Source organism: Tupaia chinensis, unplaced genomic scaffold (genome assembly GCF_000334495.1).
Source record: "Tupaia chinensis unplaced genomic scaffold, TupChi_1.0 Scaffold000065_1, whole genome shotgun sequence".
Taxonomy (NCBI): Eukaryota; Metazoa; Chordata; class Mammalia; order Scandentia; family Tupaiidae; genus Tupaia; species Tupaia belangeri.
Genome location: NW_006159523.1, coordinates 489,436 through 515,824, shown reverse-complemented (window position 1 = coordinate 515,824; position 26,389 = coordinate 489,436). Strand labels below are relative to the sequence as shown.

Sequence of the window (26,389 nt, the reverse complement as noted above, 5' to 3'; positions counted from 1 at the left end):
TGTTTATGAATTGAAGAATCAATACTCTTAAAATGTCTATACTGCTGATCAATATATCTATCAGAGTACCAGTCCCGTTCTTGACAGAAATATCAAAAAAAAAGAAAGAAAAGGAAAACAAAACAAAACAAAACAAAACAAAACTGATAGATCCGCAAAAGGCCTCACATAGCCAAATCAATCCTGAGCAAAAGGAATGAATCTGGAAGGCTCGTACTCTATCGGAGAATTTCCAAATATATTATAAAGCTGTAGTAACAAAAGCACTGTGGTACTGGCAGAAAAACAGATACATAGACCAATTTAATAGAATAGGGATCCCAGAAATAAATCCTGTATATACAGACAGCTGATTTTGACCAAAGTCCTGGTCATTGGTGAAAAGACAATTTCTTCAATAAATACTGCTTGAAAACTGGACAACTATAGGCCAAAAAATAAAACTAGACATGTATTTCTCACCACATAAAACTCAACTCCAAGTGGATTAGAGGCTTAAAAATAAAACCTGGAACTATAAAGCTACAAAGAGAAAATATAGGGGAAATTGAAAGTTTAGGAAGTTGGTATGAGGAAAGTTCATGCATAAGAGCTCAAAATCACAGCTGACAGAATGAAAAATAGACAAATGGGATTACACTGAAATAAAAATATTCTACATAGCAAAGAAAACAATCAACAGAGGAAAGACATAGTCCACAGAGTAGGAGAAATATTTGCATATATCCATCTGACAAGGGATTAATAAACAGAACACACAAGAAATGCAAAGAACTCAGCAGCAAAAGACAAAACAAACCTGATTAAAAAAGGAGGAAATGACTTGGACAGTTCTTAACAGAAGTCATACAACTAGGCAACAAGCATGAAAACATGCTCAACACCAATTATTAGAAAAATGCAAATCAAAACCACAGTGAGGTATCATCTTAACACATTAGAATGGCCATTATCAAAAAGAAAAATAATGAACAAATACTGGAAAAACCGTGAACAGGGCACTCTTTTATATTGTTGGTAGGAATGCAAACTATTACAATCATCATGGAAAACAGTATGCAGATATATCAAAATATTAAAAATAGAATTGCCATATTATTCCATATTATCATGGATGAATGTGGAGGACTTAAGCAAAGTGTGACTGAAAGACTTCGAAAGATACACATTGAATATCCCTACTCTAAATCTCTACTCAATGTCTGTCCTCTGCTGGAAATCAAAAGAACATTTGATAGGAGAGAAGATAAGCATAGATATCAGAGACTGTAAAGGAGGGGAATGGGTGATAGTGAGTGATAGAGGGAAGGAAGGAGGGGGGAAGGGAAAAAATATTTAACAGACAAAAGAATGTAAAGTTCTCTGTTGAAAAAAGCAAAATATCTGTAACTTTTCCTTTATAAAAAAAGAAAGCGATGGAAGTGTGTCACATATGCTTACACTTTTTCCTCTCAGATTTGTTATTTCTGTCAAGTTTATAAGACTAAATGCACAAAAAAAGTCCTTAGAAAATTCATGGAATGGGGACTAGCAGGTTGCATGGTGGTTTGGGTGAAAAATGAGTATTATGAAAAAAGGGGAAATTTTAGTTTCACATAAAATAAACCCTTACTTTAACTTAATTTTTCATCAACTTTTGAAGCATATCCCCCCAATTTTATTGCTATTGAAAGATGTATACTAACAGGACAAGATTTCTGGATACATTTGGGACATAATATAAGTAACAATTACCAGTGTTATTTACTGAATCTGTCTAGGTCTGTTTTTTTTTCAGGCCGGTAGGAAAATGGAACTGACCAGTGCTCTTTAGAATTACTGGTGGCCATGGGATTCACTCCTTGTAAGTAGACGTTTAAAGGACCAGTGTGGGTTTTACGACATCTTTCAACAGTTACGGTTGATGCAGAAAATTTGTCCCACTAGATAGTGTGAAATACAATACGTATATCCTGAGCAAAAGAGTAACTTATTTCGTGCTGTGTCACTGATATTGCACAGTTGTTTGATTTCAATACAACTTAGTCCTTCCAAGAATTGCACAATACACCCTTTCTGCATTCATTTGTATGACTATAGAAAACTGTGTCTACTCTCAGCATAAATTTTCTAAGAATTATTCATTTATTAATGATAATACACACAAAACACCAAATATAGAAATCATACCTTTTAGTAATAGAAATTGGTCTGCAATATACAATGTATGTGTTCATTAGATAAAATTATGAGAGGCAGAGATCATGCCAGGTGTGGAACAAAGAGGTGAGGTGGCCTCTAGAAATACGAACTAAATCTAAGAGGGAAAAGAAATCTATTGTTCCCCTGAAGATTTGCTTTCCCCAAAACAAGATTAGCATTCTCTTCATTTATATTCACTCTCAAGTAAAGCATGAAAATTAAATGAAACAAAGTGTAATAACTGTTTTCTCTGCTAGAGTTGATATCAGTGTCCAGGGTGAGCGACACTTCATGAATAACACATTTTCTCGTTAGCATATCAAAGCAGCTTTCTTGTGCTATATTTCACCAAATAGCTCAGGTCTTTTATTTAAACTAAACAACATTTGGGCATGCTGATACTTCACAAAGGATTAGCTAATGTAGAGAACCTAATCTTCTATCATTTGGGGCATTTTGTATCAATTCAAATCCTTAGAAAACAAGTCCATAAGTGAATGTTACGCAAGAAATGCTGCAGCTCCAATCTGCTTCTTTCATCCTTAAAATACTGAGTTTTATTATGACCTACTTTAGATGAGGGATTTTTTTCTTTTTGTCACAAACAATTTCATGGTTAGATACGCTTTTTGTTCAAAATTACAGGGAAACAAACATTCCATGTAGATAATTCTGGCAAAAAAAAAATACACTGGGAAACATTAGCATAGTTCACTAAGATATACAGGAAAGTATTAATTTGTTAGCTTATTCAGTCAACATGCTGCATGCCAACAGCATCTTGGGCTCTATGGACGATTAAGATATTGTACCTCACCTAGTTAATTTATGTTCTCTTAGGAGTGACACTCAGATAAATAAATCATTATACCTTAATACTTAGCAGGTTTAATCAAGGAAGGTAGTATACGACATCGGTATGCACAGAAAAGTGGAAGACGATTGTCAGAAGATAGCTTCATCTTTAGACGGGGTAAGCATGTTATGAACAAACATATATCCTGTTAAACAGAAAAAAATACTTACTATAGAGTAAAGTTATGTTCATATGTTAGCCTGAGATTAGAGAAGACAAAAAGTCTAGTGAGAAGCTACATCAAAAATTACTCTGGATGCGATATAAAGAACAATCTTTTTGTTTGTAGGAAATGGGGTAGTGCTAACATTTTTAGTGTTAAAAATTAGATCCGATAGGTTTTTAACAACTATATTTAGTGTTAATAATATTTTAGTTGACAATTCATAATTATATGCATGTATGGAGTACAGTGCAATGGTCTACATACATGAAATAAAATTATTAAACCTGGCCAATTGACATATTTTTCACTCTTCTTACAATTTTTAGGGAGGGGTGATAGCATAAAATTCAATCTCTTAGTTTTTTGAAGTGCACAGTAGATTGTTATTGGCTGTAGTCACCCTGCTATGCAATAAATCTCAAAACTTATTTCTCCAGTCTAACTGAAAAGTTGTAGCCTTTAACCACAGCTTTCTGAGTAACCACCTTCTACTGCTTGCCTGAGTCTGACTTTTTTAGATTCCACATAAAAGTCAGATCATGTGGTATTTATTTTTGTGAACATTGCTTTTTCATTTAGTATCATGTTCTCCAAATTCATCTACATTGTCAGAAACATTAGCATTTCCTTCTTTTTTTTTTAAGGCTGAATAGTACTCAATTTTGTATATACACTGCTTTTCTTTTGTTTTTTTTTAAGGCTGAATAGTACTCAATTTTTTATATATACTGCTTTTCTTTCATACATTTATTCCCTCAGTGGACAATTAAGTTAATTTTCTATTGTAGCTATTATGAATAATGCTGAAATGAACATGGGATGCAAATATCTCTGATGTATTGATTCTGAATTTTTGGTTATTGACTCAAGTAAGATTGCTGATCACAGAGTACTCTTAGTAGGTTGTCGGGAAAATAATGACATATTTTTCTGTTTTGCTATAGAAAAACGCATCATGGCTTACCATCAACTCAAAATTGTTGCTTTTTTGAGAAGTTTCCATATTGTGCTTTATAATGACTATAGTATTCAAGGATTTTCTTTTCTCTTCATCCTTGAAAATACTTGAAAAATATTTTATAGCAGTGTGTGCAGTCAATGGAGAGAATGAAAGAGAAAGTACCTTTATGGGGATAATTCACTGTAATTCATTCACCTTCATTTTACTTTTGGGGATTTTGGCCACACACACATCATCCAGGGTGTTTTCAAGTCTGGGACCCAAACTGCAACTGGTTATGTGAGATCCAACCATATTGACCACTGGCAGCATGACAGCACTTTTTCCTTTCATCTTTTTTTAATGACCACCCTAACAAGTATGAGGTTATATCTCATTGTGGATTTTATTTGCATTTCTTTAATAATTAGTATTATGGCATAAGGGTTATGTCACTGGACTCCCATGTAGTTGACAGTGGTCTGAGTCGCGGACTTGGCTAAATATTTTTCTTGAACTTGGTAGCAATTTTTATGGCTTTTCTTTTCTTTTCTTTTCTTTTTTGAGAAATATCTGTTAAGTTTCTTTGTTTATTTTTTAAGTGTTTTCTTTCTTTTGCTATTTGTTTTCTTACTTTTGAATTGTTTTAATTTCTTATATATTTTGATTTGTCCTCTATCTAATATGTGTTTGTAGATTTTCTTCTATTCCATATGTCACCTCTTCATTTTAATTATTTTTCTTTTTTGTGTGAATGGACTTTTGAGTTTAATGCAATTTTGTCAATTTTTTCTTTTGTTGCCTGTGAGTTGGGGATTATATCCAAAAATCATTGCTCTGATCAATATTGTAGAAATTTTGTCCTTTTTTTTTTTTTTAGTAGTTTTACAGTTCCAGGTTTTATGTTTTAGTCTTTGACATATTCTGAGTTGAGTTTTGCTTATGGTATAATGTAGGAATCCAATTTCAATCTTCTGCAAGTGGAATATCCAATTTTCTAAGACCCACTTATTAAAGAGATTGTTCTTTCCCCCACTGTGTGCTCTTGTTTACATAGTTAAAAATCTATTTATTGTAAATGTGTGGATTTACTTCTGGTTCTTTTATCCTGTGCATTGGTTTATATGTCTGTTTTTTTAAAGCAGTATCATGCTGTCTTAAATATAATTAATTTACAAAATATTCTGAAGTGTAATGTCTCAATATTACCTTGGATATTTGGGATCTTTAGTGATTCTTTATGTTTCAATTTGTTTTTATTTATTTATTTTTATTTTTTATTTCATGATATTTTATGCATTCAATCATTTTATTTAGCTAACTAAGTGAATATTCTAACATGTATACATTTCTCCATGTGGCAATCCCTACTCCTTTATTCTCTTCTTAGATTTTGGGCACATGCATACAGGTGCCCAATGTGATTTTTAAGTCACCAGGTCCACAACTCAGACCACTGTCAATTACGTGGGAGTTCAGTGACATAACCCTTACGCCACTTGCTGGTCCCAGGATCGAGCCACCTTTACCACAATGCTACTAGCTGGCCTGGTACATTCTTTAAGTGACCACATTTTTATTGGAATCAAAGTTAGAAATGGATACTATTTATATCAATATGTATTAGCTTATTTATTTTAATATGTCCAATTCTTTAAAAAGAAAAATATAATTACACATCTTTCCTGAATGATGTTAATGATGAGAAATAAATAGAAATCGATCAAGTTATGCACTTTAGATTTGTACTTTTTTTTTTTTTGGAGAGGTTTTCACTATAGGGTGCGTGCGCTCGCCAGACAGACAGAGACATAGAGACAGAAAGCGAGAAATCATCCCCCAGGGGGGATGGTCACACTGCAATCCCTTCTCCTCCATTCTCCTCTTGGGATCTTGGGCACACACGCACACGCACCCGGTGTGAGATTTAAGCCACCGGGTCCAAGACACGAACCGCGGTCGACTACGTGGGAGTCCAGCAACATAGCCGTTACACTAACTGCTGGTTCCCAGATTTGTACTTTTTTTGTATATGTCTTACATCAGTAACATAATATGTTTAAAAACTATTCATAATGAATAAGATAGCTAATAAACCATAAAAATACTTCATTAATTCTGAAATATTCATAAATATAAACTTTCATATAGTTTTCTTTTCACAATATTTTACATATTTTTTCTATAAAAATTTGTTTCTCTGCTTATTTAAAAAACGTGTAAATATTTTTGTTTTCAATATATAAAGAGGGTTTCATCTGTTGTAATACTAGAGGTAGAAATTAATTATCAAGCTACTAGCTGCTGAATAATTCAGGGAAAGACTATAAGTAAGCAGGGATTAAATCTTCCATACTTGGTCAATTAAACCCTACACGTAATGCAATATAGGGAATACAGTTGAGTGAAAGAATGAATTAATAAGGGGAAAAAAGAGAAAAAAGAAACAATTAAAATATATTTGAAAACAAGGTTCAGATAAATGAAAGTACCAAAGTGCCCAACTGAAAAGTGGTCAACTCAATATATTCTTAATTAATAGGAAAAACATAACGCTGAAAAATCTTTAAGAGGAATAGGAATGAATGCTGACATATGCAAGATTATATTTACTCCCATTGACTGCTCTCAGTGATCAATGACCAGGGCCAGATCATTGTACCTGAAGGAAAGAGTAGACTGACCACCATAGACAGAAGGATAGACAGAAGGGAGCAACCTGGAGCCCACACTGAGGAATGGTTTACAAATGTTCATTTCCATGGGCTTCAATAGGAGAGATACTGTCTGAGAGTATATATGAAAAAAGTGCCAGAAGTAGGATCTGAACCCAAATATTTTTGGCAATAATATATTCTCTCAATCAATAAGTATTCAGAGAAGTATTTACTGAAAAGACATGAGTCCATAAATTCTGTGTAAATGCCCACTTATACAACTCTGTAACCATCCCTCAATGAACAGTTAGAAAAAAGTTATAGTTAAATTCAGCATATTGCAAAACAATAAAAATCAGTAATTTGGGGGACCAGCAGTTAGGGTAATGGCTATGTCGCTGGACTCCCACGTGGTCGACCGTGGTTCGTGTCTTGGACCCGTGGCTTAAAACTCACGCCGGGCATGTGTGCGTGCATGCCCAAGATCTCAAGAGGAGAATGGAGGAGAAGGGATTGTGGCGTAGCCATCCCCCCTGGGGGGTGATTTCTCGCTTTCTGTCTCTCTGTCTCTCTGTCTGGTGAGTACATGCCCCCTATAGCAAAAACCTCTCCAAAAAAAAAAGTAGTAATTTTGGAAAATGTATTTATTATTGAATATCTAAGGACTTCACAAAGTTTTTCAGTGCAGCCATTGCTGTCAAGGGATATATGCTTCACTCGACACTAATGAACATATATGTATATTAGACGTTTTCTAAGATGGTTTAGTACTTACATAGATAAACATTAACAAAATTGTTATCATAGAGCTTATTCAATAAAAAGGTAGTATAATGTCCACTTTAGAAGGTCTTTAATCACTTTATGAAATGGTAAGGGAAGCTTCTGAAACCAATAGATCCTATTCATTTAATTACAGTTACGTTAACTTAATTACCCCAGTAGGGGATGTTACTTGATGGTGATATTTTCTTCACACCATGATATGCACATTCATAGGACTTGTTTCTATTAATTAAATTACAATTAGAAAAAGAACTATGCATCTATCATTTATTTGAACACACAGAGGAAGTAAAGGCTGAACAAGCATTGTGATGAGAATCTATTGTCTGTGTAAGTCTTTTAGGACTCCTAAAGATGACAATGTAGTTATTGTTGAAGGACTCTCTTACTGACTTTGGCGATCTTTGTGCATATGCAGAAATCTATGCCTGAAAGATTTAAAAAATCTATGTATAAATGCCTTGCATTGCTTTAATAATTTTAAATATATTTAAGACATACATGCAAAAAAGCATTTTCCCCCTTTTTTAGAGGAAGTACTTGAGATTACATTTAGTGAATAACGAGTGGCATCTATCTATAGGTCGCTGGAAAAGTCCTGATGAATTTTTCTATGCAAAAAATGTGTCATGACTTTCCCAACAAAATAATTCTAATGTACCATGATATTTCTGTGTTTTGGGAAAAAAAATCTACTAGACAATTTCAAATAAGAAAAGTCAGTATATGTTAAGTGTAGACATACAATGTCTCTTTCATAGCCTGACTTGCTTCACAAAGCATCAAATCTTCCATATTCATCCACTTTCTATCAAATTCCAGAGTCTTATTGTTTTATGACTGAATAGTATTCCATGGAGGTATGTGCCACAAATTTTCAATCTGTTCATCTGTTTGTGGACATTTGGGTTGGTTCCATTTCTTAGCAATCATGAATAATGCTGCAATGAAAATATTTATGCAAGTGCTTTTCCGACTGAGTGCTCTCCTGTCCTTTGGGTAGATACCCAGGAGTGGAATTGCTGGATCATATGGTAGTTCTATTGAAGGTCTTTGAGGAACCTCCATATCATTCTCCACAGTGGCTGGACCAATTTACATTCCCACCAACAGTGTATGTTTCCACTTAACATATACCGACTGTCCACACTTTATAGGAGAGACTAAAAGACTGGATAACATGAAAGTATTAAAAATTGTAATGGACACCAGAGACAAAGTGGAAAGAGAGTGTGAGAGGGGGAGAGTGTAGGAAATTTGGGGGAAAAATGGAGAGGTAAGACACTTGTGGGACACAGATAAGATTTATTATCTATTGATGAGGATGTGTATGGTGGTCTCAACTGGGCTGGACTGAGATGTATATCATGCTGGGTAAAGTCTCTTCACAATCTAAATGATGCATAGCTACTTAATATATAAATAATAATAAAAAATAAATTAAAAAACTTCTATGCATATTCTTCATGATAGTCATTGTGAAATAAGTCCCAAAGACAAATTTGCAATAATATTCAGATGATATTTGAATTCTATCTTCAGATGCTAAACATTTTCATCAAATTAGAACAGGAAATCAAACATATTTTTATAACAACTTTCAGAATAAAAGCAAATTATAATAGAGGATGGGAAGAGTTAACTCACATGTTTAAAGAGAAGATCAATTTAAATGTAGAAATAAAATGCAAGTTTCTTAAAAAGTATAACAGATAGAGCTCATAATAACTCTACATATTCCTTCAAAATGATACGTAGATATAGCAGTTCAAAAACAACATAGTTTCCAGCTGCTGCAATGCTCTGTTTCCTCTCTCTACTTTTGTCTTCTGGATTTCTGTTTTTAAATAATTTTTTATTTAATAATATTTATTGTCATTACTATTAATATTATTTTTAAGTTTGACCAGAGACAGAAAGAGAGGGAAAATAAGAAAGCAAGCCACCAGTTCGAATCCCGCCATCTGGGACTCAGCTGTGGTTGGCCATGTGGGAGTCCAGTATCTTAACCACCATGCCAACTGTCAGACCCCCTGATTTCTTTTATGTAAGGCTCTTTCCTCAATTCTTTGTTTAAATAGCATAACTTCTAACAGTCTTTAGGAGTTAAATCTAGAAACCCCAGGATTTCTCCAGAAAATTTTTCTGACTCCCTGTCATTGGATTGGTTGCCTATTTTCTGTTTCTATCTCAGTCTATGCTCCTAGCACAGGTCTGACAGTTTCAGTGAAATTAGCTTAGGTTCATCCACAGTTCACACAGGTAGCACCACCACATGGACACTAGAAGACACCTGGAGGCTGACATTTGGTTCTCTGGCCAAGCCGAATATGCCAGGTGGTGTCTTGTGGCCATTAACCTGACTAATTGAGAGGCTGGAGAGGAAGGATCCTGAGAGCCTGTCAAAAAGCTGATCTCCATATTCCTTCCTTTCCCTCTCTCTCTTTTTCTCATAAAGAAAAATAAATTAAATTTGCTTAAATGTATTTTTCTTTATTGTGAATTTTTATAAAATAAGTATAGAGACTTTGGCAACATTTTATACATTGAATCATATAACCGGTTTATATTCCATTGAATATAAACAAGATTATGATAATAATAAATAAAATTTAACAAATTTAAAAAGTAACCCTTAACTTGTAACATAATACAAAGCATTTTATCTGAGAAAATGAGTCCAAGTTTTTATTTATTTCAGGAAATTGTCCAACCTACAGTCTTCCAACTACTACTTGAATAATTTCAGTATTGTGGGACATAATTGTATGGTGATGCATTTTATTTAATAATAAATGCTTTTATTTTAGAACCATTCCATATTCAAAGAAAAATCATAAAGATAGTACAGAGATTTTCCATATCCTTCACACTCAGTTGTTCCTACTGTCAACATTGTACAAGAGTATGGTACATGTGTTACAGTCAGTGCAGCAATACTGGTATAATATTATTAAAGTCTATAATTTCTTCAAATATCCTTTGCTCACAGTAACCTACTCACTATTTACTCAGCATTGTACAAGAGTATGGTACATGTGTTACAGTCAGTGTAGCAATACTGGTACAATATCCTTTGCTCACAGTAACCTACTCACTATTTACTCAACCAGTGTTCTCACTGCTTTGCTTATTTAGCTTTCTTTTAGAGTTTTACCTTAAGAATGGGTAAATTAGTGATTCCTTGGTCTTTTAATTATGAATATTATACTTTAATTTGTGTTATTCAAATGGCATTGTATTTATGACAAAAATAGTTCATATTTAAAAATAAGATCATAGCATCAAAACCAAAAATTGTTAGATTCTGACCAGGACAGCCACATTTATGAGGCCCTTTTGTAGAGTTTCTCATGCTAATAGATATATAGGTGTCCTAACTGGGTTCCTTAGAAGTAGACTTTGAGAAAGCAATAACCATACAGGACATTTCTAGGTATGTTGTTGAGGCAATACTCATTAAAACGAAAGACAAGAACATCAGATTGGTTTGAAACAGACCTTCCATGCAGGAACAACAAATGCCCCTATTGGAGCCCCCTGATTCTCAGAAGATGAGTTGGTCCTTCAGAGTTGTATCAGGTTGGACCAAGGTAGACCATTATATCAAGAGTGGATTTGTTACTATAGACAGGCACGTAGGCATTTTCTAGGGAGAGGCAGGTAAAAGGAATAGACAAGGACCATCCCTGAGTGTAAACCCTGCACCTGGGGAAAATAAATCCCTCATTCTTGCAAAGGAATCTTGGTGGTGAGGCAAAGTTTCAACTACCGTCTACTTCTGTGTCTACAGATTCACATCTTTTTACAGGTTCTAGAATTGGTTCCTTCAGGATTCAACTGTATCTTTTCCTAAGAGGAGGTTAGTAGAGGAAAGTTACTGAATGAACTGCAGCCCACACTGCTGCAGCTGATCTTGAAGCTGAACTGAAATTCATTGCTTCTGTCTTACACTTTTATTTCTACATTCCCCTCAGTCAAAGCCAGCATGTCTGCTTGGCATCAATGCCTCACCCAGTGCAGGAACAAAGCCTCATCTTGGAGCGAACTGAGCCCATGATCACAGACTTTCTGAGACCTGAGTTGCCATACTTACACATTTTCCATCAAAATTAGGGAAGGGGACCTGAAAGAGACCCACATGAAATATACAGATGCTTTCCCAATCCCAGATGGGTATATAGCAAACCATACTCCGGGTGACCTCTACCATTTATTCCTGCAAAGAGGATGACTCTTTTTTATTGCTGCTACCTTGGTGGAAGAATTCCATGCCCTGGCTGATATTTACTATGATGTGTTTTTCCTTTGAGAATAAAGAGCTCTAAACCTGTAGGGCCAAGAATTATAGGTCAAGAACCATGCATTTTTTTTTAAGTGGGTCATTGGTATGATGTTAAATAGAGAAAACTCCTGCTTTTGACCAATCTAAATACTTACATGTTCTCACTGGGGAGAAAACACAAAATAAATGACTTTGACTCAAGGTGTATACTATGTCCGGAAGGACTCTGCCCCTTCGATTCCAATATTATCACTGATCTGGCTTTTACTGTGCCATCTCAGTAAGTCACTGATGTTATTCGGTTAGCACCTTCAGGCTTGTGCAACATGATCGACATTCACTTATTTATTTGTTTCTTTATTTATTTATTTGCTAAAGAATATATGTGCTCATAGGTGAGAGAGAGAAAGAGAGCAACCATGCACTCCTTAGCGGGGATGGCCATGCCACAGTTCTCTCTCCTTAATCCTTCCGTTGTGATTTGGGGCATGCATATACACGCACCTGGCATGTTTTCAAGTTGCCAGGTCTGAGACGCTGACCACACAGTCAGCCATGTGGAATACAGCGGACTGAATCACCATGCCACTGACTGGCTCCACTATTTTTTTTATATTTCTATTCATAAGGTCATTGCATGGTATGGTCTGGAGCCCCATCTGTATCTCCTTTGCTGTATTATTGGTCCCTCTATCTAATGTGATATAAGATGGGACACTATGTAGTTAGACTTCTTCTCAGTTCAGCAGCACCACTTACCTAGGTCGCTTGGTTCAATTCAGACTCCACTGATAAGAAGGCTGGTGCAGCCCTGGTGATGCAGGAGAAGGTCAGGGTTTAGATCCCAGCTTGACCTGAACAAGCTGGGTGTGCTGGGGTCATGCTGGTGCACCTGGTTGGCTGGATACTAGGGAGGATAGTCACATTGCAAGACTCTGTCAGGGGCCCTTCTCTCTTTCTGTTCTCTCTCAATAAACAAACAAACGAACGAATAAATATATGGAATAGGTCTGGTAAGGCTGCTGTCAAATTAATTTTTTTTTCCCCCTTGGACCAGTAGCTGACATGGTGGTTGGGACACTGGATTCACATGACTGACTCTGCAGTTTAAATCTGGCCACTCAAGGGACATGCTGGGCACATGTGCACACATGCCCAGAATGCTGAGCAAAGAAGGGATTGCAATGTGGCCATTACCACTGGGGAGCAATTCCTTACTTCCTTCTCTTTCTATCTCTTCTTTCTCTGGTAAGCATAAGTCCTTATGACAAAATCTAAGTAAATACGTAAATTGTTTCCTTTATATATGATAGAGTACACACGTGTGAGAGTGAGCAAGAGAGAGACAAAGAAAAAGCATTCTGCGGTTTCTCCTCATGCCGTGATTCAGTCCCTACAGTACTGAAATGTATCAGATCCTGGGCATGTATGCACATGTCTGGCATGTTTCAGGAGAATCAGGCCAAGGACTCTGTGGTCACCTTGGGAGATCTAGTTTTACTTGAGCAGCTCCTGATCACTGCACCACAGAGCCCAACACACCATTGCTGAAACAAAATAAAGTATTTGGAAGGGTGAACAGCTTACCCTAGAAACATTGCGGGTTTGTAAGAAAAAAAGAAGAAAAGTTAACTCTGCTTTTGAAGAAAACCTTCTCTTTATGATCCCACTTGAAAACAGAACACAGCAAAACACATGACAACCACAAAATATCCCTGGGTCAATATGACTTCAGTTCCAGAGGCCCCTCTGAATTCTTGATGGTATTGATAACTTAAAGGCTTATGCTATCCACTGGGAAGCAGTCATTGGCCAACCCCAAAAGCATTTCTAAAAACCCCACTGTAGTAAGAGCCAATCAGCAAACAGGCTGATTAAAAAGTTATAATCCTTGGAACCAGCAGTTAGCTTAATGGCTATGTCGCTGAACTCCCATGTAGTCGACCATGGTTTGAGTCCCGGACCCGGTGGCTTAAACTCACGCTGGGCGCATGTTCGTGCATGCCCAAGATCCTGAGAGAAAAATGGAGGAGAAGGGATTGTGGCATTGCCATCCCCCCTGGGGGGTGTCTCTGTCTCTCTCTGTCTTTCTGGCAAGTGCATGTGCCCTATATTAAAAAATCTCTCCAAATAATAATAATAATAATAATAATAATAAGTTATCATCCTTGTTTTGAAACTACTCCTACAAAGCACACATCTATTTTTACTGAGTTGAGTTACTGGCAACAACAGAGTTGTCTGACCTGTCGTTAGAACAACAGCAGATATTCAGATTTAAGATACTTCTGGGGAGGGAACCAGCAGTTAGCGTAATGGCTATGTCGCTGGACTCCCACATAATCGACCGCGGTTTGCGTCCCAGACCCGGTGGCTTAAAACTCACGCTGGGCGCGTGTGCATGCATGCCCAAGATCCCGAGAGGAGAATGGAGGAGAAGGGATTGCGGCGTGACCATCCCCCCGGGGGGTGATTTCTCGCTTTCTGTCTCTATGTCTCTCTCTGTCTGTCTGACAAGCGCATGCGCCCTATAGCGAAAATCTCTCCAAAAATTAAAAAAAAAAAAGAAAGAAAAGAAAAGATACTTTTGGGGAGCCAAAAACAGTGGAAACAAATTTTGAATATGGATAGGACAGACTGGGTATTCAAATAAATGATGATGATCAAAGTCCATTATTTGATGAGACTGACTGGTATCAAGCTGCTATCTAAGACACCGCTTCCCAGATCGCTATTCTTACTGCCTGGATCAATGATCTCAGCAGACAGGACAGCACATCATTGACAGGAAGCTAAATAAAGGACTGTTTTTGACACAAAAGTCACACTACATGCCAGATTTGTGATTCCGTTCAACTTGGGATGAGGTGGTTATATATGAAAGAGGCTACACGGCACGGGACACTACTCTTATCTGATCCTGAAAAAGTAACTACATCGCCCTTGTCTTTTCTTTTTCTTTTTCTTTCTTTTTTTCCCAGTTTACTTATTTATTTTATGAACTTGAGACAGAGAGAGAAGAGAATCAGAAACACTCTTAACAGGGTCCTATGTCCTGATTTCCCCACCCGAGACTTTCTAGCCAGTTATAATCATAAACCCACATGCCCAGCCTATAGAGATCTACTGGGGAACTAACCCCACTGTTTTCCAAATTTGCTTGAACAGTACATCACCACTTCACTACCAAACCTCAGTCCCTTCCACTCATCCAAGGACTCTCACTGATGTCTTACCACTGCTGACATGGTTGTTCTGATAAACCAACCAGCAGACCCAGGCTACAGCACTGCATCACTGGTGAATATATTGCCATTGTTTCCAACTTAGTAAATCATGTACAGTGCAACAAGGTGCATTTTTATTACAGAATCCATTCAGTTATGGGTCAATTGTGAAAGATTTGATGGCTGTCATATGATCTCTACTATCCAAAGACACCTAGCATTGTTGAGCATCTCTTAATAATTCCATACAGGAACATTTCTGACTCTTATTAGTCGAAAGATTATAATAATTTGATTATTGAATGTGCTGTCCCTGTAAGGAGAAAATCTCTTGGTCAATTAATTACTAATGATTGGGCTAAAAGAAGTGAAGTACAAAAAGATTTACTCTGAAAATTTAGGACTAAATTCCGACCACACCTGCACATGGTATGATTTATTTTCCTTAACAACGATCACAAGTCAAACAGATAAACATAACCTCCTGGGTGACAGCATAGTTGACAGAACGGTTAAGAAAGTCAAGTTTGGTTTTAGTTTATTAGCCTGGTTTTGAGAGTGGACAACATGGTCTGAGTAACAATGACAATGAACACTTGGTAGAGCACACTGTTGGTCAAGTTCCTTAACAATGGCCTACACAGGCCAAGGAGAGGGATTTCATTAATCTTTGTAAATTTTATTAAAATGCCTTTAACTCTCTTTAGGGAGCATTTATACGCAATAACTGAGTAAAAGTAGGATACTAGTGCAGATATGGTAGATGTATTATTTTGGAGATAATTTATAGCCATTGTTTAACACCTGAAAAAGCAATACATTGCAGCTCAAAGGTTAAAGAGAGGGGCTATGCATTCTTCCTGAGTCAAGTAGCATCATCAGTTTCAAAACCCTGTGCACATGCTATTATAAGAAATAATAATGATAATAATAGCAAGAAAGCCTCCATGAACACAGACAAGATGGATCTACTATGGCCATCACCAGTAGCTTCCAAATATGGAGCTCCCTAATACATGTTCAAGCATGCTGACCAGAACAACTTTGTCAAGTCTGATGGATGCAAATTCATATACATCTTTTAGGCCTAAGAAATGTTGGTTTATGATATATTCTCCTGTGGAGCTGCAATTACTCCTTGATATTCAACATGTGGCTTAACCATACCAATGACTGGAGATCCAAATCCAGTTTAAACATCAGCTTCTAAACTAACATGATCTACATCCCTTCAGGTCATATGAGTTGGAGTGAATCGGCTTTGCCTTTGGGGTTATCCACCATTCCCTATAATTTTTGGTAGTGGTGCAGAATAGCAGGTCAGTCTAAACTTAACTTACTTCCGTGTGTCATACAGGGTAATCTCGGCCCTCCCCACCCACATTTTCAGGTTTGGTTGTTTACTGTGTATTGGGCCGATGTCAGGGGAGGCCAAAGTGAGCCCAATACTTCAGTTTGTTCTCCTTCTACTGGCCTCTTTTTGTTCATTTTTGAATTTTTTTAATAGTAAAATCAATTAAATGATGTATAAAAGTAATTAAAAAGATTTAGTCCCGGTCTCTTTTGGGCACATTAATGAGTGGTTGATGAAATGACATACTTGGGATGAATTCAAGTTCATTCAAGAATCTGTCAGTATAAGGGGTGGAATTTTGGAAGGGGTAATCTGCTTTGTGATTTGTAGGTCCCTGTACCTTCCTGTGGGGAACACTAAAAATGAAGGCTCTGGCTGTTCCTTTGCCAACCCTTTCTCAGTTTTGGTTGTAGTATACAGAAGGCAGGCTTACCAATGGCTCTGTGGAGGTGTTGGAACCTCCAGGTTCATCATTCCTTATATATAATGCAAACCCACTGCAGGCACTTTTCTGCCTGAGACCTTTGGGGCTGCTGGGAGGATACAAGGAACTGACTCAAGACGGAACTCACAGTTCTTGCTGTGTCATAATTAATCAGAGCTTTATTTTTGATCCTGAGTGTGTTGAGTGTACTACCAGTGTACACAAAAGAATGATAAGTTAGCCTACAGAATACAATAGAGCCCTAAATACCTAGCTCTCTGAGAATAAAAATAATTATTAATAATTATTCTTTTTTTACATTTAGTCATCTTGTAAAACATGTAATGTGTGTTTCCTTATTTATCTCCTTTTTAAATGAGGAGAGAATTGAGACTACTAAGTGCCTAATACCATAATTAAACAGAATGTCATAGAATTTAACTGGGAGGGGCTTTAAGAAATTGTGTCATAGTGGCTTACTTTGTTTAGGTGATAATTGAATTGCAACTTAAATATAAGTGTAGAAAGAGCTCCTTCTGGGGTAACAATTTCCAAGGAAGAGAGCACAACATGGATGAAGCAGGAACATGTTGGCCACCTTGCAGAATAGAGAAAAGGAAAGAATTACTTAATGGGGACAAAAAGGTGAACAGTATTTTTATATTTTATTTTCAAAAGAACCTCTTAGCTATTGTGTGTGAAATGAATTTGTGGGGGATTAGAAAAAGGCTATTTTAGAGACTTAATTTAAAGAGTTTGCTTTGCTCAGTGGTAGATACAATTGAAACAGAAATGTTTAGAATAGCGTGTATTTTGGTGGTAGAAGTGAGAGAATACATCAATGAATCGAATGTGATATGAAGAAAAGAGAAATTAATGATTTGCCTGGAATGATTAGTTTAAGTGCATGGTTGAAAATTTATGTTATTTTATAAGTAGGTAAATCCAGAAGAGTAAGAAATGTGAAAGGCACAGATGAAAAGGGCTTTTGTTTTTGTTCAGGGTCTTGTGAGAATAAAGCTATCAAGTAATCAGCTAAAACTAATGGAAGATTTATTGCTGAGTGAAGCAAGCCAGGCTATGAAGCAGAGACATTGTATGTCTCCACTTAATATGTACCGAGTGCCCACACTCTATGACTAAAAGTGAATGGTTAAAGGATATAGAAACCCAGTAAAGGGTGAATACATACACTAGGCGCACGTGCCTAGTGTGAGTTTAAGCCACCAGGTCCGGGACTCAATCCGCGGTCGACTACATAGGAGTCCAGAGATATAGTCATTACATTAACTGCTGGTCCCGATAATGGAATATTCTTTTAAAAAGATACTTTTACACAGTCTCTGTTACTTCAGAGGATAATAATGAAAATTCATTAATAATGTTATGCACTCAGTACATAAATAATTTGTGCTGTGATTTGTCATTCATCCTACTGACGACCTCCTTCACTTTTTCCTTCATTGCCCAAGGAATACCAGATCATGTGCTGCCTTAATGCTGATCAGCGTCACTGTTCTTTGACCAATCGCATCCTGATTTGCTAAAAAGTATTATTTATTTAATTGTATTTATTATTATTATCATTTTATTTACTACAGGGGAAGAAAGAGTGAGAGGAAGAGAGAGAGAGAGAGAAAGCCAGCAGGTCCAGGACACATGCCATGGTTAGCCATGTGGAGTCCAATTACTTAACCCCAGTTGTTTGTTCTTAAAACATTTGTAAATAGATTGACCCAATCAAAAATCATTCTACATTTCCTAGGAATTCCAGAAAGTTTTAAAGTCAATGGCATCTTCATTTCAATTTGGTAGTTACACATAGTAGATAGTAGGTTTACCACATTTATTTTGTATGACGGCACTAAAAAAGGTAGAAAAGGAACCAAAATTGACGAGTGCAATTTTCTCAGAGGATATGCACAGAATTTCTGTGTCATTATTTTTTTTTCTGTTAAGTCATCTTGTAAAACATTTCATGTTTTTTTCACATCATTGATAAATAAGGTGTGGATCCTGACAGTAGCCAATGAGTGGCATCTTATTCTGCCTGCTCCAAAGCCTTTATTCTCCTCAGAAAAGTGTGTTTGCTAATTTGTATGGTTGGAGCACAAAACTTGTACTATGCAGAGGGGTGTAATTAATCACTGCAATGGACACCTGCCTTTGCTTTTAAATGGCATCTCACCTTACATATTTTTTAACCTCTTGGATTTTCATGCTTTCCTGTAATCACAGTAATAAGTTTTTCTGATGATGTAATAAGACACATTGTTTTGCCTACATGGCTATGAAATGGGGAACTTGAATGGATGTCAAGTCTCTTTCCTCCTCCTCATCGGAGCTATGATACTTTGAGATTCACCGGGAAGCAGAAGACTTGTTTTGCCATCACAGCACACTTCAGATACATGCTGAATAGTTAAGGCTGCAATTCCACACACTTCACAAGTTGTTCTTTCACTGCAGAAATCATTTAGGCTCTGTGCCACTGTCACTTGTATACTTTCATCTAGTAAATGGCATATCATTTTTTCCCCTTTCTCTGTGGAACAGTTGTTTTATCTATCACTATTCTTGCCTGCTCTTCCCATCATTATTTGATGTTGAAAATGCTATAGCTCATGGGTGACGGCATTTTTGCTACAAATACTAATGATTAAGAACAGGTGCTACATGTGTTCCTATTTGTCATTAGACAACCTTTATACTATTTAATGTAGCACCACATAATCCACTTTATTCTACCAAACCAACCTAAAATCTTTTAAGTATCTTAATAAACACAATTTTGTTAAATGACCTATGCTTACATTATATGCTGGGCATGAGATATTATAGTAATTTGTTACATCACCAATATTTTCAGTAGAATAGCATCTGTGATTGAAAATGATTGGTTTGTCTCTTTTTCAGAATTATCTAAATAGATTATATTGGGAGCAGGTGAATAAAACTATTAAAGCATTATGTGGCATTAGGGTAATAGATAATTGTTTGGATGCTTACATCTTGGTTGGACTATTAAATGCCAGAGGTACTGTGGGCCCACTAAATATAAATAAAAGAGCTGACTTCAGCTAACGACTCGCTTTTGAGCATGGTTCTTTGACAGGTTTTATTGGTAATTGAAAAAAATGGCAAAGCAATTTTATGACTGTGCTTGGAGAAAAGAGCCTAGTCCATAACAGAAATCAGCCAACAAAGCATTTTTGCTATGATTACTCCAAACCCCAGTGCGATAGGCCACTACATTTTTTAAAGTTTCCTTGTTATTTATTTATTTTTAAATTTCATTGGAAAGCATCATGTTCCACAGAAAGCAAGATACTGGCAACACATCCCTAATGAATCATTTAAACAGCTTAAAAAATAAAGGCCACAGGCCACCATTTAATTTAAATAACTTTCAACCACATCCAACATCAAGTTTGCTTTATTTTGGAGAGAAGGAGAAAGGAAAACAAAAAAAGAGAGATAATTTTCTGATAGGGGACAGAAAACATAAGTTGCTTTTTTGTCACTTTACTCTGGAAAAAAATATTTGGGAATGAAAAGAGAAACTTTGTCAGTAATATGTATATATTTTGCATACAATTAACCATTCTGTTATTAACATTAATTTAATATTTAGGGTGCATCTTGTGAACATAAGTTTTTGTTTCTTTGTGTTTAAGGTGTCTTTTTTGTTTCTTCTTTTTTATTTTTTTGTCATTGAGTGTATGCACACTCTAGAGAGAAAAAGACAGAGACACAGAGGGGAAAGTGAGAAATCACCACCCTGACAGGATGGCCATGCCACAATGCCATCTTTCCATTCTCCTTTGAGGATTTTGGGCAAGCAAGCACAAGCACACAGAGTGATTTTCAAGCTGCCAAGTCCAGGACTCAAACCTTTGTCGGCCACGGGGAGTCGAGCATATTAACCACCACTCCAAATGCTGGCACTATGAATTTAAATTTTAGACTTAATGACAGAGCATTTTTGCCTTTCTAAGGACTAAGCACAGTGTTTTACCAAAATATAAGAACTTTAAGATTTTACTTATGCCAATTCTTACTTAATATAGAATATGGTGAATCCTTTCAACCTACATTTATAGGATATCCACAAACATCATTTTTGGCCACACTTTTCTTTCACTAATATCCTTGCCATAGCAGAAATCATTTAGGCTCTGTGCCACTGTCACTTGTATACTTTCATCTAGTAAATGGCATATCATTTTTTCCCCTTTCTCTGTGGAACAGTTGTTTTATCTATCACTATTCTTGCCTGCTCTTCCCATCATTATTTGATGTTGAAAATGCTATAGCTCATGGGTGACGGCATTTTTGCTACAAATACTAATGATTAAGAACAGGTGCTACATGTGTTCCTATTTGTCATTAGACAACCTTTATACTATTTAATGTAGCACCACATAATCCACTTTATTCTACCAAACCAACCTAAAATCTTTTAAGTATCTTAATAAACACAATTTTGTTAAATGACCTATGCTTACATTATATGCTGGGCATGAGATATTATAGTAATTTGTTACATCACCAATATTTTCAGTAGAATAGCATCTGTGATTGAAAATGATTGGTTTGTCTCTTTTTCAGAATTATCTAAATAGATTATATTGGGAGCAGGTGAATAAAACTATTAAAGCATTATGTGGCATTAGGGTAATAGATAATTGTTTGGATGCTTACATCTTGGTTGGACTATTAAATGCCAGAGGTACTGTGGGCCCACTAAATATAAATAAAAGAGCTGACTTCAGCTAACGACTCGCTTTTGAGCATGGTTCTTTGACAGGTTTTATTGGTAATTGAAAAAAATGGCAAAGCAATTTTATGACTGTGCTTGGAGAAAAGAGCCTAGTCCATAACAGAAATCAGCCAACAAAGCATTTTTGCTATGATTACTCCAAACCCCAGTGCGATAGGCCACTACATTTTTTAAAGTTTCCTTGTTATTTATTTATTTTTAAATTTCATTGGAAAGCATCATGTTCCACAGAAAGCAAGATACTGGCAACACATCCCTAATGAATCATTTAAACAGCTTAAAAAATAAAGGCCACAGGCCACCATTTAATTTAAATAACTTTCAACCACATCCAACATCAAGTTTGCTTTATTTTGGAGAGAAGGAGAAAGGAAAACAAAAAAAGAGAGATAATTTTCTGATAGGGGACAGAAAACATAAGTTGCTTTTTTGTCACTTTACTCTGGAAAAAAATATTTGGGAATGAAAAGAGAAACTTTGTCAGTAATATGTATATATTTTGCATACAATTAACCATTCTGTTATTAACATTAATTTAATATTTAGGGTGCATCTTGTGAACATAAGTTTTTGTTTCTTTGTGTTTAAGGTGTCTTTTTTGTTTCTTCTTTTTTTTTTTTTTGTCATTGAGTGTATGCACACTCTAGAGAGAAAAAGACAGAGACACAGAGGGGAAAGTGAGAAATCACCACCCTGACAGGATGGCCATGCCACAATGCCATCTTTCCATTCTCCTTTGAGGATTTTGGGCAAGCAAGCACAAGCACACAGAGTGATTTTCAAGCTGCCAAGTCCAGGACTCAAACCTTTGTCGGCCACGGGGAGTCGAGCATATTAACCACCACTCCAAATGCTGGCACTATGAATTTAAATTTTAGACTTAATGACAGAGCATTTTTGCCTTTCTAAGGACTAAGCACAGTGTTTTACCAAAATATAAGAACTTTAAGATTTTACTTATGCCAATTCTTACTTAATATAGAATATGGTGAATCCTTTCAACCTACATTTATAGGATATCCACAAACATCATTTTTGGCCACACTTTTCTTTCACTAATATCCTTGCCATAGCTTTCTCTTTCCTCATTTTCTTTTTGCTTTACAGTAGGTCTTTCTTAACCAAAGGGTCTTCATACACCTCACTATTTACCTCAACTTATCTTTTCTTTCCACTCCAACCATCATTTTATAATCCTCTATTTCTCTCTCTCAACTTTATGTTATTTTCTTATTGATTTCCAAATATTTATCATACTTCTAGACTACAATCCCTTTTTCAGAGAGAGAGAGAGATATCTTTGCTATAAGGTGCATACACTCACTGGAGAGATAGAAAGAGATAGAGAAAGAGAAAGTGAGAAATCATTCCCCGGGGGGATGGCCATGCCACAATCCCTTCTCCAGTCTCCTCTCTGGATTTTAGGCATGCACGCACATGCGTCTAGAGTGAATATTAAGTCATCAGGTCTGGGACTCAGATTGTTGTTGAGTATGTGGGAGTCCAGTGACATACCATCTGCTGATCTCAAGACTACAATGTCTTTTAAAGTAAGTTATCATTTGAAAAACAATAGGAATTTAGCATAGGTTCACCTGTGTTTATTTTTATTTTTATTTTTTGCATTTGGTTTAGCTTTGCTGAGTGACAAACCATCCTACCATTTAGTGTTTGTGAGAACATCATCTCATTGCAGAAGTATCTCTTAGTAATGAAGGACTCATTTGCCTGCACTTAGTTGAACACTGTCCCACATCTAGAGCCCATCTAGCTGGGCTCAGCTCCTCTCTCAGGTTTATAAGCAGGAGTGATCAACAGGGCTTACTCTTTCCTGTTCTGTCTATAAATTACCTTTACCTAACTTAACAATACTAGGAGGGCCAGGCAATGGCATAGTGGAAGTACACTTATATTCACATAGAAAGGCCTCAGGTTCTTGTCTTGACATGTCCTCATACCTGCTGGGGGTAAATGTGCCTTTGATCAGGACTGACCGAGGCTGGGAGTGGAACACAGTATGTTGGTGATCTCTCTTGCTCTCTTATTGAATAAATAAATGCATTTTAACGTATATAAAATAATCGCTAAATGAAAATACCTTAGGTAAGAGAATTTTCATATGATGATTTATCCCTATGTTGATTAGCTATTTCCCCAAACATTTTTAAGAATTCCATGGTTTTTTTTTTTTTGAGAAGTTTCTCGCTAGAGGGCACGTGCACTCACCAGAAAGAGAGAGAGAAACAGAGAGACAGAAAGCAAGAAATCACCCCCCATGGGGGAATGGCCACACCGCAATCCCTTCTCCTCCATTCTCCTCTTGGGATCTTGGGCATGCACGCACATGTGCCCAGCGTGAGTTTAAGCCGCCGGGTCCAGGACTTGAACCTCAATCGACTACGTGGGAGTCCAGCGACATAGCCATTACGCTAACTGCTGGTCCCTTCCATGGTAATTTTTTTAGCTTTTTGTTTGTTTGTTCATCTGTACAACGTTCAAAAAGGAATATTTCTACTACAATGCATTTAAGTTTCTGTCACAACACCAACCACTTTCAACCACCGATTTCTATATTCATTTCTTCTATCTAGCAAATAATGTCAATACTCTGTGGATGTAAGCACCTACTTTATCATTCATGATTTGGGATTGATGGATTGAGATGAGCGAGGCTAAACTCAATGTGGGGGCTTGGTTTCAAGCTATGGTCCCATCTAGGCTTGGCTCTTCTTTGAGTCTGGATTCAAGCCTACTCTAATTAGGTTCAACCTGAGGCTTACACTGGATTGGGATAGTATCTCTGTGGAAATATCTAAATATCTTATGGAAGAGATAACAATATTAAAAGGAATGTGAAAACACACAAAAGTTTTCAAAGCCTAGCATTTAAGTTAGGTCACTTTCAGTATGAGCTACAAGCGACCGCTGGATAGATGGGCAACTAATACCAAGGGAAGAGGGCAGGAGGGCATAGCTTTATCTTAGGCAGATTTTTGAATATTAATTGGAAGCTGAGCTGCTGTTTAAATTGCAAGCAAAAAGGAATGTGTTTGGTATCTTTCTGGTATATTTGGATGTTCTCGATATTTAATTGCCAACTGTTATAATATAAGATAGAATGGTAATCCTTGCCTGAAAATGGTTGGTCTGAAGTTCAGGATCACATCAACAATTAAGTCACAGATCAGCAGAAATTTTGCTAAGGGTGTGCAGAAGCTGGAAGCAGTAGTAGAAGATAGAGATGATGAGCTACTCTAAGAAAATATGTGAAACCATGAACAAGGCCTGGGTCAAATGTAATGTACTGCTCAAATCTTCCTTGGGTTACTGAACTTATATTCTCAAGTTTATATTTTAGTGGATTTTGTTCTGTATATCTAAGTGGGAGAGATTTCCCTTTGGAAACCAGGAAACCAGGTAGTATATATCTACAGAATATTGACTTACGGTATGATTGCATGACATATACTTGGGGCTATCTTAATTTTCTGCAACAAAGTTAGCATGTTTTGCATAGGATATAGTCTATAATTTTGGTTGTCCGTGGGCAGCTACAATCAGCTCTCAGCTTAAAGGCCATGTTTGATTTTGTGATGAAGTTTGTGGCTAATATTGGAGTTCAATTTTTTTTTTTTTGAAAGGTTTTTGCTACAGGGCGCGAGCACCCACCAGAAAGACAGAGAGAGACATAGAGATAGAAAGTGAGAAATCACACCCCACCCTCCAAGGGGAATGACCACTCCGCAATCCATTCTCCTTTATTCTTCTCTCGGGATCTTGGGCATGCATGCACACACTCCCGGCATGAGTTTAAGTCACTGGGTCCGGGAACCGCGGTCGACTACATGGGAGTTTAGTGACATAGCCATTACTCTAACTTCTGGTCCTGAAATTCAACTATTTTTTGATGCAGATTAAAACCACAATGAGATACCACCTAATCCCTGTCAGAATGGTGAAGATTAAAAGTACAAAAAGTGATTAAGTGTTGGTAGGGTTGTGGTGAAAATGGAACAAATAGATCCAGCAATCCCACTTCTGGGTGTCTACCCAAAGGACAGGAAAATGTTCAGTCAGAAAAGCTCTTGCAAATCAATATTTATTGCAGCATTATTTATGATTGCTAGACGTGGAAACATCCCAAATGTTCAAAAACAGATGAATGGATTGAAAAATGTGGCACATATACTCTATGAAATAGTATTGAGTCATAAGAAACAAGACAACCCTGGCATTTTATAGAAAATGGTTGTAAATATAAAATGTGCAACTGAGTGAAATAGGAGAAAAAATAGAGAGGCATTATATTTGTGGGACACAGAAATGGTATATTACCTGCTGATGATAACATAACATGTGCCGGGGTCCAGCCTCGGCGTGGGTGGGTCATCTCGACGGAGGCGGCGCTGGAAAGAAAGGAAGACTAAGGCCTCCTGCCTTTTCATGCACGTCCTCAGCCGGACACTCCCAGAGATCGCTCTCTGAGGAGTGACAACTGCTAGGAATCATCGCGCCTCTTTATTGAAAATGTGATACATGCAAGTAAATGGGTGAGGGGCAGTAAAAGATTTACTCTAAGGAACCGGAACCGGGTATACAAAGCATGGAAGCAATAATTATAAAACAAACTGTTTGTCTTGTCAGATCAGGTAAAGTCAATCACAGTTCTCAGGATGAGGAAGTCCATTTGTCTGTTGTATCTTCTTCTTAGATCTTGATTACTGGGAAGA

At 36.6% G+C, this 26,389-nt stretch overlaps 1 long non-coding RNA gene across 2 annotated transcripts in view; it reads left to right on the top strand.

Annotated features, from left to right (window-relative positions):
• Positions 1-1,783: 1,783 nt before the first annotated feature.
• The window catches only part of LOC102499948 (uncharacterized), a 50,730-nt gene continuing 26,124 nt past the window's right edge, over positions 1,784-26,389 (top strand). The window contains exons 1-2 of one of the 2 annotated variants that reach the window (XR_333543.1): positions 1,784-1,843; positions 3,065-3,154. This is a non-coding gene — a long non-coding RNA (uncharacterized LOC102499948). The remainder of the gene's footprint in view (positions 1,844-3,064; positions 3,155-26,389) is intronic. The other variant, XR_333542.1, reaches the window with a different exon arrangement.